Source organism: Stomoxys calcitrans, chromosome 5 (assembly GCF_963082655.1).
Source record: "Stomoxys calcitrans chromosome 5, idStoCalc2.1, whole genome shotgun sequence".
In the NCBI taxonomy this organism is placed as follows: Eukaryota; Metazoa; Arthropoda; class Insecta; order Diptera; family Muscidae; genus Stomoxys; species Stomoxys calcitrans.
Genome location: NC_081556.1, coordinates 104,315,575 through 104,332,656, shown reverse-complemented (window position 1 = coordinate 104,332,656; position 17,082 = coordinate 104,315,575). Strand labels below are relative to the sequence as shown.

Genomic DNA, 17,082 nt, shown 5'->3' with positions numbered 1-17,082 from the left:
TCTTCTGCTGGTGACAAATCGCATTGGATTGTAGATTCTGGGGCTACTTGCCACATTAGCACAAGACGGGAGGATTTTATCACGTTTGATGGCAGTGTATGTGAATCTGTTTCAGTTGCCAATGGGACTGCCGTAGTGGCTAGTGGTAAAGGATCTTGTAAATTGATAATGTATAATTTTAAAAATGTCAAGTCAGAAGTTACCATGGAAGATGTTTTGTACATACCGTCATTTCACGGGAATTTGATATCTATCTCAAGAATTATGAGAAACGGTTTTAAGGTTGAATTTCAAAATAAGCAGTGTAAAATTAAATCTGCAAATGGCAAAGAAATTGGTGTCGCAGATATGCATAATGGATTGTTTTGTCTCAGACAAAGGACTAACCAGGCAATGTTAGCCAAATGTAGTTCTCGAAACTGCATACATTATTGGCATAAGGTTTTCGGACATAGAAGCGTCAATGCTGTAAAGGAGATGCAAACAAATAAAGCAATGAGTGATTTTAAAATTGTTGATTGTGGTATAACGCAAACGTGCGAGGTATGTGTCTGTTGTAAGATGACGAAAACGCCATTTCACAAAGTTTCAGAAACACAATCGAACGCAGTTATGGATTTAGTTCACTCGGATGTTTGCGGGCCTATGCAAACTGAAACTCCTGGAAAAAAGAAGTACTTTGTCACGTTTATTGACGATTTTAGTCGTTATACAATAGTTTATCTTTTAAATAACAAAGCTGAGGTTTACGAGAAGATTCAAAACTATATGGAAATGGTGAAAAATAAATTCGGCAAATACCCTAATATCCTCAGATCAGATAATGGAGGGGAGTATGTATCGAAACACGTCCAAAGTTATCTGGAATCAAAAGGTGTTCAATACCAATATACTGTTCCTTACTCACCCCAGCAAAATGGAGTATCAGAACGTAAAAACCGAAGTTTGGTCGAAATGGGAAGATGTTTGCTAAAGGAAGCAAGTATTGGAAATAAATATTGGGGAGACGCAATTATGACCGCGAATTATTTGCAAAATCGGTTGGTAAGCAAGACAATTGTATCAACACCATTTGAACTATGGGAAAAGAAAAAGCCATCTATTGAACATTTGCGCATATTTGGGTCGAAAGCTCATGTTCTTACTCCTGAGGTAAAACGGAAAAAGTGGGATAGTAAGACCAAGATATTGACTTTCGTTGGATATGATGAGCATTCAAAGGGTTACAGATTGGCTGATCTTAGAACAAATAAGGTCGTAATTAGCAGAGATGTTAAATTCATAGATGTTGATTTACATGAAACCGGAAAAGAATTTAAAGAGACCGATCACAGTGAAATATCTATTGAAAAAATTAATAATCAACGTACTTCAAATGACTTCATTCAAGTTATATCAGATCAAATTTCATCTGATGGGGAATCTTTTTATAGCCTGGAAGAACATAATGCAGTTGATTCTGAAGAATTAGTTACATCTACAATGAACACGATGATCTCAAGCGATAACTCAGTTCCATGCGAAGTTTTTGAAAGAGATAAAAATTCACTTAGATGTTCAAACCGCATTACTAAGGGAAAACCACCAGAGAGGTTGACGTATATAAGCTCTAATGTTTCGAGCATTGCTGAACCAAAGACGTATAAGGAAGCGATTTCATCGGTACATCGCAACGAATGGATTCAAGCTATGAATGAGGAGATGTCATCTTTAAAGGCAAATAAGACTTGGGATATTGTTGACAAACCTGACAATGCAAATATTGTGGGATGCAAATGGACTTTCAAAATTAAACGAGATGTTACTGGAAAAATACAACGTTTCAAAGCCCGCCTAGTAGCTCTAGGTTTTAGTCAAAAATTTGGTTTTGATTATGACGAAGTATTTGCTCCTGTTGTTCGACAAGCTACGCTTCGAACATTATTGTCTGTCGCTGGTGTAAATGGTATGTCAGTTGTTCATTTTGATGTAAAGTCAGCTTTTCTCAGCGGTGAGCTTGAAGAAGTTATATATATGAAACAGCCACCAGGGTTTGAGGAAGGGAATAATAATTTTGTCTGTAAACTTCGAAAAAGTTTGTATGGATTGAAGCAAGCTGCGAATGTCTGGAATAAAACACTTCATGAGGTCCTAGTGTCTGGCGGCTTCAAGCAAAGTAATGCAGATCGATGTTTATACACAAAATACACCAACGAGGAAGGGTTAGTATATATATTAATCTACGTTGATGATATTTTGGTTGCAAGCAAAAAGCAAAACAACATCTGTGAAGTGGAGAAGTTACTGAAAGAAAAATTTGACATAACCAATCTTGGCAAAGTACATCATTATCTTGGTTTGGAAGTTACGCAGGATAAAGAATCTAATTACTGCGTTAGCCAAAAACTCTTTATTGAAAACTTATTGCAAGAATTTGGAATGCAGGATTCAAAAATTTCAAAATATCCACTTGATCCTGGGTATGGTAAAAGTTCATCCGAACTCTTACTAAATAACAATAAATATCAACAACTTATTGGCTCACTGCTGTACATCAGTGTAAATTCAAGACCTGATATAGCAGCAAGTGTTTCAATTTTGGCGCAAAAAGTCAGTTGTCCAACTCAAGAAGATTGGAATGAATTAAAGCGTGTATTAAAATACTTGAAAGGCACAGTTAATCACACCTTACACCTTAGTAATAAATGCGTTGCAAATAAAAATGTTCTTATTGGTTTTGCCGACGCAAATTGGGCCGAGGATAGAATCGACCGAAAATCTAATTCTGGATTTATTTTCAAAATTAACGGTGGTTCAATTAACTGGTCATGTAGAAAGCAAACTTGTGTATCTCTCTCATCAACTGAGGCAGAGTTTGTATCTCTATCGGAAGCATGCAAAGAAGCAATTTGGCTACGATCACTTTTAAGCGATATGATGCTTAAACAATGTCAACCGACAACAATTTTTGAGGATAATCAAAGTGTTTTGCGTATGATAAAAGATGAGAAACTTAGCAATAGGACAAAGCACATTGATACCAAAATCTATTTTGTCAAGGACTATGTAAAGAAAAATCAAATCGTTTGTACGTATTGTCCAACAGAAACAATGATTGCTGATATGATGACCAAACCACTTTCAACTATCAAACTAACAAAATTCCGAGAGGAGGCTGGAGTTCAAATTGAGGAAGGGTGTTAGAGTTAAATTTATACTGAACACAATTTGTACTTTGTCTAAATATTTTTATATTCACATGTATGCATTGAATTATTATTGGTAGACATTTGTACAATACAGAAATAATTTTTTCAGTTGTCTAATAATAAAAGCTTCGTTGAAGATTGTTTTGTAAATTGCTTTAACGCGTACTCTAATATAAGTGAACTACCAACATACCGGATTGATCCGATGGGTTCCTTCATCCTCCCATCCACCTGAAGAAATTGACCGAAAACCAGAGTAGTTCTGAATCAACTACGACCCTGCAGATGCAGTGGCCTTAATTCCTACAGAGCTAGGATTTTTGCCAACGTGCAAGATGTGTGTTTCGATTGTGACCTGGTAACACACGACACGTGTCACCTATTTAACTGCCCAGCCGGACACACTCGACTCAGACCCAGATTCCTCTGGACGCACCCCACTTTAGTCGCAGAGTTCTTGGGTCTGGATATTCAACAGAATCAAACAGACGAAAGATAGAACACAAGATACTGCTACAACAAAAAAAACAACAATCGGACAGCTGCTCCTAAACGACCGAAGCGCTCCTTAAAGATCCAGAAAGGATTCGACCTCACTTGACCATCAGCATATATTTTGAGAGTCTGACAGGGTCCACGATCCCGACCCAGGTTCATTTTCAAGGTCCTGAGGATCTCAAGAACCTCAGACTGAAAGATATTTCGAACACGGACTCAACGTACACCCCTGCCCCTATTCACCTTGGACTGAGGGACCCGAGAAGGGTGGGATGTTTTCAATCTTCAACGATTGGACAACCTCTAGTTCGCCATCGAAGAATTTCCACCCGGTAAATAATCCGTCGAGTCGTCTATGCCACGTTATCGTTCCACGCAGGCAATATCTTGCCTTGTCGTATCGAGCATCATAGACACTCAGTATTTATGCAAGAGCCGGTGCAACCCTACCTTTCACTGATCCTCTCCACTCGATGCCACTGAATGTCTGCGACTGCAGTTGCAACTACTCCTTATGGAGCATTTCACTAACCCTGGACGCGGTCGTTTTCAACCAGTTGAGCATCTCGTGATGACAATGAACACCACACAGATCGGAGCTCAAAGTTCCAGGCTGTGTAGTGCTCATAGTTATCCCGTGCCGGGCTAATAACAGCGTCATCAGCATATACAACTTCCTTCACTCTATCCTCTTCAAAGGACCTGATAATCGCATTGATAACCAAGAACCACAAGAGAGGAGATAAAACCCTTCCCTGCTTTGTCCCTCAATTCCCAATCCTCCCAATCGAGCATAGCCAGCCAGCTAGTGAAGCATTTGCTATTCTGCCCATCAGCATAGCACCAATCCAATTCGTCAGATAACGGGGAACCCCCATATCAGCCAGAGAATCATGTTATTAAAAGGCCTCCTATACTAATACCAAGCGATTTTAATCGAACAACAGAGGACTGATGTCAAGCTTAAAACCTGGGTCACAAATACCATCAGGCGGCATATAGTACACGTTGTATAACTTCACCTTGGCATTCCAGACTTTAGGGTTAGTAGCATACATTCGAGGAATGGGCACTATAGTCTAGCACAGCGAGTAATGTGAGAGAGGTTTTATTCCTAAAGTTAAATTGGTGTACTTTCTTCTCCCTCGCTCTTCCTTTAGTTAAAAACATGAACACAGAGCTATCAAAGGCTTTTAATGTAAATATTTATAACGTAACGGAAAATGCTAACCTACCACTAACTCGCTGCCCACCTCAAAATTAAATCAGATGTGTGAAAACACACCACACTGGTTAGTTTCAATCATTTTTCGTTTCCACAAAACTCAGCTCCACAAATCAACACATGGTTTATTGGCAAACAACTTAGTTTTCAAGTTTTCTGCTATTTACATGAACAATAATATTAAAAATAATAATGGGTAAATCCTAAACCTATGAGCGTTTCGTGAAATGTAAACCATGGTTGACCATTGGCCACATATGTTAATAAACATGGTTTGTGAATAAGAGAGTGAACGTTATTCACTACCGTGAGGGGCTGGCACGACGAACGAACCCAAAGACGATTGGAAGAAGAATGAAGAACACCAACAACAAGAATGACTGACAAGAAAACTTGAATTGTGCTCCCATGTACATTGTGGTGTATAATCTGTGTCGTTAAGGTGAAACAACACAACTGGCTGTGCCGTCTCTTTTATGCATGTTTTAGTGACTGGTTGGCTGGCTGTTTTGCTCGCGCGTGTTTGTGTGCGTGTGTGTGAGTGTGGTGGCTTAGTGATTTTTGATGCCTATGTGTTTTGGTTGTTGTTGTTCTTGGGGTGTTGGGGTTTTGTTTGCCATAGCGTAAATTATGAAAACAATTTTCGGATTCATTCGTTTGTCAAACTTTGCAAAAGACAAGTGTCAGTGTCGTTTGTGCCGCCGTGTCGCGCGCGTTTTAAAGTGCCCCCCTCACTTTAGTTTCTCGTTTGCATTGTCGTGAAAACAAACGTTTCATAAAATCGTTGTGCTTTGTATTTTACTACTCTGTTGACTAATGAAACACGTTCCAATGTGGCTATTGTTTTTGGGTTCAACCTAGACCCCAGCACACCTCCATGGAGAACAAAACTTATGAATAAACCAGAGCCCCCCTCTTTCCAAGCGGTGTAGAAAAACGACTAACAACAATAACAAATGCGTGGTTAAGTGTAAGGTTTTGCGTTTGCTCTTTTGGTGAAAGAAAAAAAAAAAGAATAATTTTGATTTCAATTGGAATGTACGTATGTATAGTGAGTGCTGTTACGACGATGCTAGAAACTGTTTAACCAATGTGATGGTGAAAAATTCTTAATTACACAAGAGCAGTGGTGGAGGAATACTAAAATATGGAAAATTTTACATGAGCAGCAGCAGGAAATTGCAAACATACCATCATCATCATATGCATAAGCCTTTGTTGATAAAAGCGTAAAAAATATAAAAGTTTACAAAACTTACAAATTCACCACATACATATGAGTGAGTGAATGAGTGCCCAGCGAGTGTGAGGTGGTAAAATGACCAAAGCAAAACAAAATATCGTGTAAATTGAGTAAATACTAAAGAACGAGAAGAAGAAGGAAAAACGTGCGATAACTTCGTTCATTATAAAAAAATATAAACGAGTAGCAGCGCAGTCAACGTCTGTGGTGAGTTTAATGAAAAAATTAAAAGTGTTGAAAAGCATAAAAAGTAAAATAACTCGTGGGGTCTTCGAAAAACCGTTTTTTCAATAGCTACCCGGAAGTCATTTTAATTATAATTTAAGAAAACCCAAAACCTTAAGCAACAATAATTTTGCAAACAAAAAAGGGTTTTCAAATACACAAAGTCTTCTCCAAAACCTGCGCGCTCTTTTTTAACTCAACAAAAATTTGCAAATTCAATTCTCCCCCAAACAACATCAAGCTAAGGTGAAAAGTAAACAAACGTCAGCCCAGCTGTATGTGAGAGAGTAAGAAAGAGGCTAAAGTGAGCTAACGAGTGTGTTGAAAAAATCTTGCTTATCACCCATACACCCCATGCAACCCCCCGCTATAGTAGAAAAAATTTAATAAGAAATAAAATAGAAAACAAAACAAAATAAAAAAAGCATATGGGAGAATTTGTTATTGTTAAATAATTGCAATCAAATTGTGTGAATAAAAATAAAAAAGAAAAGCCAAAATCTTGAAATAAAAACAAGTTTCTTATGCAAACAAGTGTCTGAAATGAGAAAAAATTAGTGCTTATACTTATTTCGTGTTGTTAAAAAATCGCAAAAAAATACTTATGTGAAAAAAAGAACCTGCAACAATCTCAACAATTTTTCATAAATCCGAGGTAAGTGTTCCTGTGTAGTAGTTATTCCTTTCATTTTCTTATCTACTTCTTTTAGCACACACAAACATACATACACGCAAAGATTCCTCCATAAAAGTATCTACAAAAGTAGGCATAAGCATTCCAAACAACCTATGGGTTTTTGTAATACTCTTGCAATATTTTTTTTTTTGTTCAGCTTTCGTTGTTGCTGTTCGTTTTGCTGGGCTGACGTAGTTACTGTCCTTGTCTTGTAACAAAATTCTTTTTTTTTCTTCCACTTCACATTTCTAGTCTTTCTGCCTTTGCTGTTGGGTTCATTGTGTTTGTTGGTTGGATTGTTTGTGGTCTCTATGAACGACCTTGAAATCGAGAAAATTCCTTCAGCGCGCTCAGCTCATTCGTTTTTGCCGGTTGATCGTCTCCATTCGTCAGCAGCAGCGGCATTTGTTTGACGTTGCCATGTTGCTTGAAAGACAAATTACCTTAAACTTGAAAGCAGAGTTGTATGTACATATTTTGTTTTTCTTTCATTAAGATTTTGAAATGAAGAAAATCTAGCGATTCTTAACCGCCAAACATAAGGTTCAAATGACAGAAAGGCGTGGAAGCAATCTAAAATTCAAAAATGTTGTTCCCATAATAATTTGCAATTACTTTGATGCCAGGCTTGATGAAAACAATTGGTGAGCGGCATTCGGCGGTCGCAGTTGCCCAACTAAATCCTCAACTAAACGACGGACAATTGTTCAGTGTTTACTGTAAACCCTAGTACTGACTTCGACTTTTTACACGAACAACTGTCAAAACGCACTATAAAAGAATGGTGACGAAGATAATGCGAACACATTCCGTACAAGTTCTATGAGTAGAATAGTCGCGACATGTCGCTGCATCGGGATAAATTTCGGACAATTTTAATTGCAAATGTAATTAAATGGTCACGAAATGGTCCGTTTAAACTCTGCTTCAATACTGTTGTCTATGTTGTATGTTGTTGTTTGACTTTTGCTTGCGTTCTGGCCAAAAATAAGTTTGTCGGATTTCGCAAAATTTTAATAGGCATTTTCGCTGCGAATGAAGTCAGTACTAGGCTTAACGACGAGATGTAAAAATCATTAATTACAGTGGAGAGTATTTTTCTCTTGTTTTTTCTTTAAAAATTTCGGATACGTCTGCACTATTAATTAATAAGCGCGTTAGCGTGCTAAATTAGGATTTATAACGCTTTTCCTAAATAATTGTGTACATTTTATTTAGATTTGCGATGATTTTAAGTTAAAAAAGAAGAATTTCAGGCTTTAAGAAGTATTATTTATTATTTTTGCCTATTCCTCTTTGTGCTTTTCGTTTCTTTGGGTAGAGTTGCCAAGGAGAAAAAATAGACAACGATTTTTGTAAACTAGGATTTAGAGAATAACATAATCGTTAGTGCAAAGGATTTTTTTTTTTGATAAATTTAACTAAACGAATTTCGTTATAAGTAACAGAATTTTGGTACAGCTGGCCGTTCATGGCTCAAATTCTCGTACTTGCACTCGGTTTTAATGAAAACGATTATTTTGACTGTTTACAAAGTGTTGAATTATCCATTTTTTTGTCAGAGAATACGATGTTCGGAAATTCACTACGTTCACACACACAGCCTATGTGGTGCTCACAGCTAACCCGTGCCGGGTTATTACCCTTTATCGTCGAAAAGGGTAGTTTATTACCTGTTACCTTTGAAAAAGGTCGTTTTTTTAGTCTTTATAATCGAAAAGGGCAGTTTTATTGCCCTTTACTTTAGGACAGGGTAGTTTGAATATCTTTAACTTGAAAAGGGTGGATTTTTACCATTTACTTTCAGAAAAGTGTAGTTTTATTACTCCTACCTTAGAAACGGGGTATTTTTATTACCCTTTACCTGAAATTGGGTGGTTTTATCACCCTTTACCTTCGAAAAGGGCAGCTTTATTACCCTCTACCTATACCTTTGAAGGGGCTAGTTTTATTACCCTTTACTAAGGAAGCAGTAGTTTTATTCCCTTTGCCTTGGGAGAGGTTAGTTTTAGTACCCTTTACCTTTACAGCAGGGTAGTTTTATTATCCTTTACTTTAGAAAAAGGCTTGTTTATTATCCTTTATCATCGAAAAGAGTAGTTTTATTACCCTTTACCTTAGGGAAGGGTTGTATTATTACACTTTACTTTAGAATAGGGTAGTTTGAATATCCTTTACCTTAGAAAAGGGCGGGTTTATTACCCGTTACCTTCAGAAAATGGAAGTTGTATTACCCCTACCTTAGAAAAGGGTACTTTTATTGCCCTCTACCTGAATAGGGACAGCTTTATTACCATTTATCGTAGAAAAGGGTAGTTGTACTACCCTTACCTTAGGAAAGGGTAGTTTTATTACTCCTTACTTTAGGAAGGGGTATTTTATTAGTATTTACCGCAGGAAAGGGAGTTTTGTTATCCTTTGCCTTAGGAAAGGGTAGTTGTAATACACTTAACCTTAGAAAAGTGTAGTTGTATCACCCTTTACATTGGAAAAGGGTTGTTTTATTACCCTTTAACAAAGGAAAGGTTGGTTTAATTACCAAAGGAAATTGTAGTTGAATTACCTTTTACCAAAGAAAAGGGTAGTTTTATTACCCTTTACTAAAGGATAGGGTTGTTTTATTACTCTTTACCAAAGGAAAGGGTAGTTTTGTTACCCTTTACCAAAGAAAGGTGTAGTTTTATTACCTTTAGCAATAGAAAGGGTAGTTTTATTATCTTTAACAATAGAAAGGCGTAGTTTCATTGCCCTTTACCCAAGGAAAGGGCTAGTTTTATTACCCTTTACCAAAGGAAAGGGTAGTTTTATTACCCTTTTCCACAGGAAAATGTATCATATTCTATATTCGACCTCGTTAGGAGATATTTTTGGGCTAATAGCTTAAATGACTTTATAAAGCATCTCAAGACCTATCCGCTGACTAAATGTGGAAGAGCCGTCTTTTTCCATGTGGCCATGATGGCCACATTTCTCTCCAGGAACAATTTCTTTTTCAGAAATGACCACGTCAGCAGATCTTTTTGGACTAATAGCATAAATGACTAGATATAGCATCTCGAGGCCCGTCTGCTGACCAAATGTGGAAGGGTCTTTTTCCAATGTAGCCACATATCTCTCACGGAGCATTTTGTTTTTCTCTAAATGGTCATATTCGACCTCGTTAGAAGATCGTTTTGGACTTATAGCTTACATGACTGGATATAGCATCTTGAGGTCTGTTGGCTGACCAAATATGGAAGACCCATGTTTGTTCATATGGCCACGGGCGACACCTTAACAAAAATATATTCTTGATACTCGTAAATATATATAAGACGATCCAGCCATGTCTGTCCGTCTGTTCAATCGTTTGTCCGACCATCTCTCTGTTGAAATCCTGCTATAGTCTTTCAAACAAAGAGATGTTGACCTAAACATGGAGGATTATTTTTTGTCCATAGGCAGGTTAAGTTCGAAGCTGGGCTCTATTGGACTATATCTTGATATAGCCCACTCATATATATAGCGATCCGTCGATTTAAGGTCTTAGGCCCATAAAAACTGAATTTTAAGTCATAAAGGCTACATTCATTATCCGATTTTGCTGAAATTTGGGACAGTGAGTTGTGTTAGGCCACTCGACATCCTTCATCAATTTGGCTCCGATCGGTTCGGATTTGGATATAGCTGCCATATAGATGGATCTGTCGATTTAAGGTTTTGGGCCCATAAAAGGCGCAATTATTGCCCGATTTCGTCGAATTTTGGGACAGTGAGTTGTGTTAGGCCACTCGACATCTTTCATCAATTTGGCACCGATCGGTTCGGATTTGGATATAGCTGCCATATAGACCGATCTGTCGATTTAAGGTTTTGGGCCCATAAAAGACGCATTTATTGCCCGATGTTCGCGAACTTTGGGACAGTGAGTTGCGTTAGGCCTCTCGACATCTTTCTTCAATTTGGCCCCGACCGGTCCAGATTTCGATATACCTGCCATATAGACCGATCTCTCGTTTCAAGATCTTGGCCCCATAAAAAGCGCATTTATTATCCGATTTCGCCAAATTTTAGGACAGTGAGTTGTGTTAGGCCACTCGACATCCTTACTCAATTTGGCTCCGATCGGCTAAGATTTGGATATAGCTGCCATATAGATGGATCTCTCGATTTAAGGTTTTGGGCCCATAAAAGGCGCATTTATTGTCCGATTTCGCCGAAATTTAGGACAGTAAGTTGTGTTAAGACCCTAGACATACTTCTGCAACATGGCATAGATCGGTACAGATTTGGGTATAGCTGCCATATAGACCGATCTCTCGATTTAAGGGTTTGGGCCCATTAAATACGCATTTATTGGCCGATTTTGCCGAAATTCGGCACAGTAAGTTGTATTAGGCCCTTCGACATCCATCTTCAATTTGGTCCAGATCGGTTCAGTTTTGTATATAGCTGCCCTATAGACTGATTTCTCGATTTAAAGTCTTGGGCCCTTAAAAGGCGCATTTATAATCCGATTTCCTTTCGATATCCTTCGTCAATATGGCCCAGATCGGTCCGGATTTGGATATAGCTGCCATATAGACCGATCTCTCGATTTAAGGTTTTGGACCCATAAAAGTCGCATTTATTGTCCGATTTCGCCGATATTTGGGACAGTGAGTTGTGTAAGGCTACTCGACATCCCTCATCAATTTGGCTCCGATCGGTTCGGATTTGGATATAGCTGCCATATAGATGGATCTGTCGATTTAAGGTTTTGGGCCCATAAAAGGCGCAATTATTGCGCGATTTCGTCGAATTTTGGGACAGTGAGTTTTGTTAGGCCACTCGACATCCTTATTCAATTTGGCTCCGATCGGTTAAGATTTGGATATAGCTGCCATATAGACCGATCTCTCGATTTAACATTTTGGGCCCATAAAAGTCGCATTTATTGTCCGATTTCGCCGAAATTCGGGACAGTGACTTATGCTACGCTTTTCGACATCCGTGTCGTATATGGTTCAAATCGGTCTATATTTGGATAAAGCTACAAAAAGCAACAACTTTTTTAACTCATTGTACATAACATTTGAATCCTTTGGTTTATGTAGCAAATGTGGAACATAATATTGCTGCAAAAATGGTCAAAGTTATTCCCTACCCCCCATGAACATATCTATTCCTTTTTGCCTCCCTACAACTCTCAGTAAAGTTTTTTCCGACATTATTACACATTATTATTAGATAACCAACAGACATATTGGAACCACCTCCTTGTTGGTTTTTTCGTATTGGCGCTATGAATATTATAACACAAAGTAGCAAACCATGCCATCTATGTGTCGTGTGTATTGCAGCAACTCAGGCAATTGAGTCATGTTAGACACGCATATGGAGGCAACAAAACTTCCCATTTCATATTGAAAAGCGCGCTCTCTATGGCCACTGACGTATTGTTAAGTGTTACCTGGAGGTTCGTGTTTTAGAAATGCGTCATTTAATCGCATTATGAGTGAAGAGGTTTTATTTTGTGAAGGAGCAGCAGCTACGAAGAGTAAGCCATTATTATTAAATATACATGAGTGCATTTATATAAGGAGTTTTCGTTTTTTTGTTGTCCGTTCGCATTGGGTTGGATAACGCCCAAAGGAGGCTTAAAAACAAAAGCTAGAAAAACGCAAAAACTAAGCATCAAGAAGAGGTTGTTTTTTAAGGAGTTTACAGCTGGAGGTTTTTGGAAATTTTTGTAAAGAGTTGGGGGTTTCTTTTTCTTCTTTCTTGTTTTTGTGCTTTGAGGAATTTGAAATAATATTTTTTAAGAAGTTGGTAGATCTAAGTTATTTACAAAATTTTGATTCGTAGGAAAGAGCAAATGCCCTACAAGGACTTTCCAACTATAATATATTTAAATTTCTCGGGGCTATTTTCCGCAAGAATATCTCTGTTGTTGTAGTTGTAGCCACTTTTTCATGTGTAGGTGGCGATCCTCGTCCTTTGTAAGTAAGCTCGTTCAGGTCCAAAGGACCGATCGCCGCGGGAACAAGGTGGTCATTGATTATTTAAAGACGTCAATAACTCGCCTTGTCATATCGAGCATCATAGATACTCAGTATTTGTGCAAGAGCCGATGCCACCCCACCTCTCACTGAGACTCTCCGTTCAATACCGCTAATTGTCCGCGACTGCCGTTGCAGCTACTCCGTATCCCATTATCCGCAACTTGTGGACGCGCCCCTTAGCTCACAGCTAAGGTTGTCGGAATAGCAATGAAAACCACACAGATGGGATCTCAATGTTCCAGCCTGTGTAGTTATCCCGTGCCGGTAAATGTCTGTACTAGGGATTAACTCACGCTCACACACGCTAAAGAGAAAAAAATGTTGCTCACGCACGCTCACTCACGGCTTTTTTATGTCGTGATTGTCTCGTGAGTGTTTCGTGAGTTTAGAGTGTCTCGTGAGTCGTCATTACTGTCGGGAGCATGATTTCACTCACTGACGTTCACGCACGTAGAATTTTAATTCAATCACGCACGATTAGATATGGATCTCACTCACGAATCACGTGACTCACGCGTGACACGACAACTCACGTGCACACCTCTACTCTGCACCTCGTAATGGGTGTATAACATATTTTAGTGACTGTTATACAATCCCCCAAGAGAGCTACTATAGTTCGGTTGGTGGTTTGCATCTGCATCTTCGGTAGTTTGAGAGGTTTAAAGCCCGTGTGTAGGCTAAGCATTGACTCCAAAGACCCAACAGATGCGGTAGAGGTATCAAGCATGTTGACTGCTACTGAAACCTTGACAGATGGAGTTGCTGCTTGTTGTCGGCTCTTGGTCTGTAGAGGTTTTTGACGAAAATATATGGTTCGAGTTTTGAGGAAAAAGAAAATGGGTTCATCTTCGCTTGCCTATCATTTGCCATCCATCAAATATGGCAAAAATATACGCCCCTCTAAGAGTAGGATTTGTAAAGGTGCCTCGCTCTTAAATTAATTGAGAAGCTTGGTACTATCGATTGTAAAATTCTCAAAACATTGAGATAGACTTCCTTAGTTGAGACGGGAAATTGTGGCTGATCAGGCTACCCCAGACTTCCCATTGCATTCATCCAAGAGGCTGCGGGTCTTCATACGGAGGTCTGTGCCGTACGGTAGTCTCAAGAGAAATCTTGGAAAGGGATTGGCCGTCTCAAAACTCAGGATTTATGTGGATAGAGTGGCGACGCTCAATGGCGAAGGTTGGACGATGGTGAGATCGAACTGTGTGACGGTTTATTTGAAGTCCTTGGATAGACGCCGGGTTCATAATGTGACGGGACGTGATGAGATTCCACGAAATGAGGGGCGGACAAATTCCTCAGGCGAATCAGCTGCCGGTCTTGATAACGTGACATTTTTCGAGCTGTTCACTATAGTAGCAGTGCGGGATTGATGGCGGGATAGGACTTTGTGGTTGGGTGCCGGACCGCTAGTCCGCTCTGACCTGCCATTAACCATAGGTGAACGTACTGGCGTTAAATTAGAGGTCGCTGAACGCCTTGACAGAGGCCATACGCGAACACTGTGCATTATGTCGGATGGGAATACCGCACAATGAATTCGGCAGGAGTCGTCTTGATGAGGATGAGTCTGCAGGGACGAAAGGTTTCTGTCTGAGGAAGGGAATTTGCGACCGTGCAAATTTTCTTGCGAACGTGCCTCTGGGAAGTCTTCTGAGATTTGTGGACGGGACAGAATGGTTTCAACGGGAAGATCTATGATATCAGGGAAAGTCACGTATGTGTTTACTTGAGTGATAAGTATGGTCGAATACGCCAGGAAGGGTTCGTCGAATACGCCAGGAAGGGTTCGAAGGTGGTGATCGTAGAAGTAACTGGCATTCGATTAGAGGTCGTTGAGCACCTTGACAGTGGATAAAAACGGACACTGTGCCATAGGCTGCATGGTGGCGCGCAAGGGAATACCGCACATCGATTTCTACGTGAGTTGTCTTGTTGAGGTTGAGGATGAGACTGTCGATGACTTGCTCTTTTCATGTCCTGGTCGGCAGGGACGCAGGCTCTTCATTCTGGAGAGTAGGTTTTTCTGCGAGGTGGTTGATCTTTCGAACGTGCCTCTGGGAAATCTGAGATTTCTGGACGGGTTGGTATGGTTTTGACGAAAGGTGCTATTAGGTCCGGCGAGGGAACATATGTGCTTATGTGAGGGATAAGGGCACAGCGATAGTCCGCTCTGGCCAGCCATCAACCGGAGGTGGACGTAGGAATTACTGGCGTTCGATAAAAGGCGATAAACAGGCACTGTGCCATGAATTGTCTTGACGAGGAGAAGAGACTGTCGAGTACTTGCTCCGTTTACGCCTGGGTCTGCAGGGAGGCAGGCTCTCCATCATGAGGTGACAGTTTTTCTGCGATCCTTGCGAATGTGCCTCTGGGAAGTCTCGCATCATTTTCTCTTTTCTTTCTGTCTAGTGTATCACTCTAGGCCAAACTGACCTGGCATGGCGGACTACTCATTCAAACTAGTTTAATTTACACTACGCCTCCGGAGGATAACGGCTATAGACATAGACTTAGAAATTAAGTACAAGGCAGCCAATGCGTGAAGACTTGAAGGGATGCAAAAATAGATAGGAGATAGGAGCTGGTCATACTATCGCGGTAGGAAACCTGGATGGAAAGGAAGAGGTTTCGAATCGAATACCTGAGATGACTCTTGAGGTTAAGTGCGAGGCACTGCTTCAGCGGTACAATGGGGGATAGACCGAACTCTGGTATTGCCACCATAAGTTCATGCTGATCAAATCTAGGGGACTGTGTGTGCCATGGGGTTTATATTGGGACCCAGGGTCTGAAATCTGTTTCCGTTTGTTTGACCATATTGCGAAAATCCAGGCGAGCACGGATGCGTGATTTTTTATTGTTTTAAGGAGAGTACGTCGAATCTGAATATTTTAACAGACAGTTAACTGACCATCATGGCTATAACAACCAAAACGGTAAGGTTCCGAACAGTCTTGGAGGGTAAAAAGCAATTCAAAGACTTCTTTGTGGTTAGCATAATTCGTATCGTCTACTTGCCTAGCCATTACGGAGAAAGAGGAGAACGAAAGGGCAGACGAATTGCTCGTAGGGGCTCTGGTCTCTACGAACAATTCGCAAGCTTGCCATCAGCAAGCTTGGTAAATGGAAAACCTTTCGTCGGGGCGACACAGTTCGAGTTAAAGGCGTGGGTAAAGAACGCGCATTGTGTAACAGCGAAACTGTCGGTAGGTCAACTAAATTTTAATGGAGGTATCAAGATCTTGAAATGTCAGACTATTACTGACCGAAAGTTGGAAGGAGGTCAGTATGGCTTTCGGTAGCATTACCGATCACATAGGACTACGAGCGCATTTATGCAGAATAGGTGTTGCAAGTGACGTAAGGCGTTTTAGCAGCAATGACCAGCTTTTGCGGCAAACAGACTACGGATCATGGGTGCGGATACGATACCAAGCTTGAACCAGCTTAGTCGCATAGAATGGAAAAGGATATCTATGTGAGTCTGATTGCAGAATGCCGCTACATCCAACTGAATTTTTACAGATGATGCAAAATGGTCCCGTGGTGAAAATAGGCAACTTAATTTTTTTATATCTGAAGGGGGAGGACCCTCTTTATCCTAATTAAAAAAAACCGAACTCGGAGATAAAAATGCAAATTTACCCATTAACATTCCATGAAGGAACAGGGCAAACTTCTCACTTATCAATGAATGCTATGAAAGGTATTAGAGAATAGAAAACGAATCTGATATCCAAATATCGGTTCAAGTGTTTGGGGGCCGCCCCACGCCCAAAAACACATCCAAATCCGACATATATACCGACCATAGAAATATGGGGCTCAAATGAATGTTCTTCGGGAGTAGAGCACGGATCGGAATCCATATTTGGGGCGAAATGTCTGAGGTGCTGTACTAAGCCCCAACAGGACTTTTTTTACCGATCATGCCAATACAGGGCTCAAAAGGTATAGGAGTTCATGAAGGGGCAGAGGAACGGGCCTGGTTC

The 17,082-nt window shown here is 39.9% G+C and overlaps 1 protein-coding gene across 12 annotated transcripts in view; it reads left to right on the top strand.

The window, feature by feature from the left end:
* The first annotated feature begins 5,331 nt into the window (after positions 1 to 5,331).
* LOC106080789 (myocyte-specific enhancer factor 2) overlaps positions 5,332 to 17,082 on the top strand; it is a 400,014-nt gene continuing 388,263 nt past the window's right edge. For 4 of the 12 annotated variants that reach the window (XM_013242349.2, XM_013242347.2, XM_059368465.1 and 1 more), the window contains exon 1: positions 5,333 to 7,034. The gene's annotated coding sequence lies outside the window, so the exon portion shown is untranslated. Of the gene's footprint in view, positions 7,035 to 17,082 lie in introns of all 12 variants that reach the window. The other 8 variants (XM_013242350.2, XM_059368469.1, XM_013242351.2 and 5 more) reach the window with 3 other exon arrangements.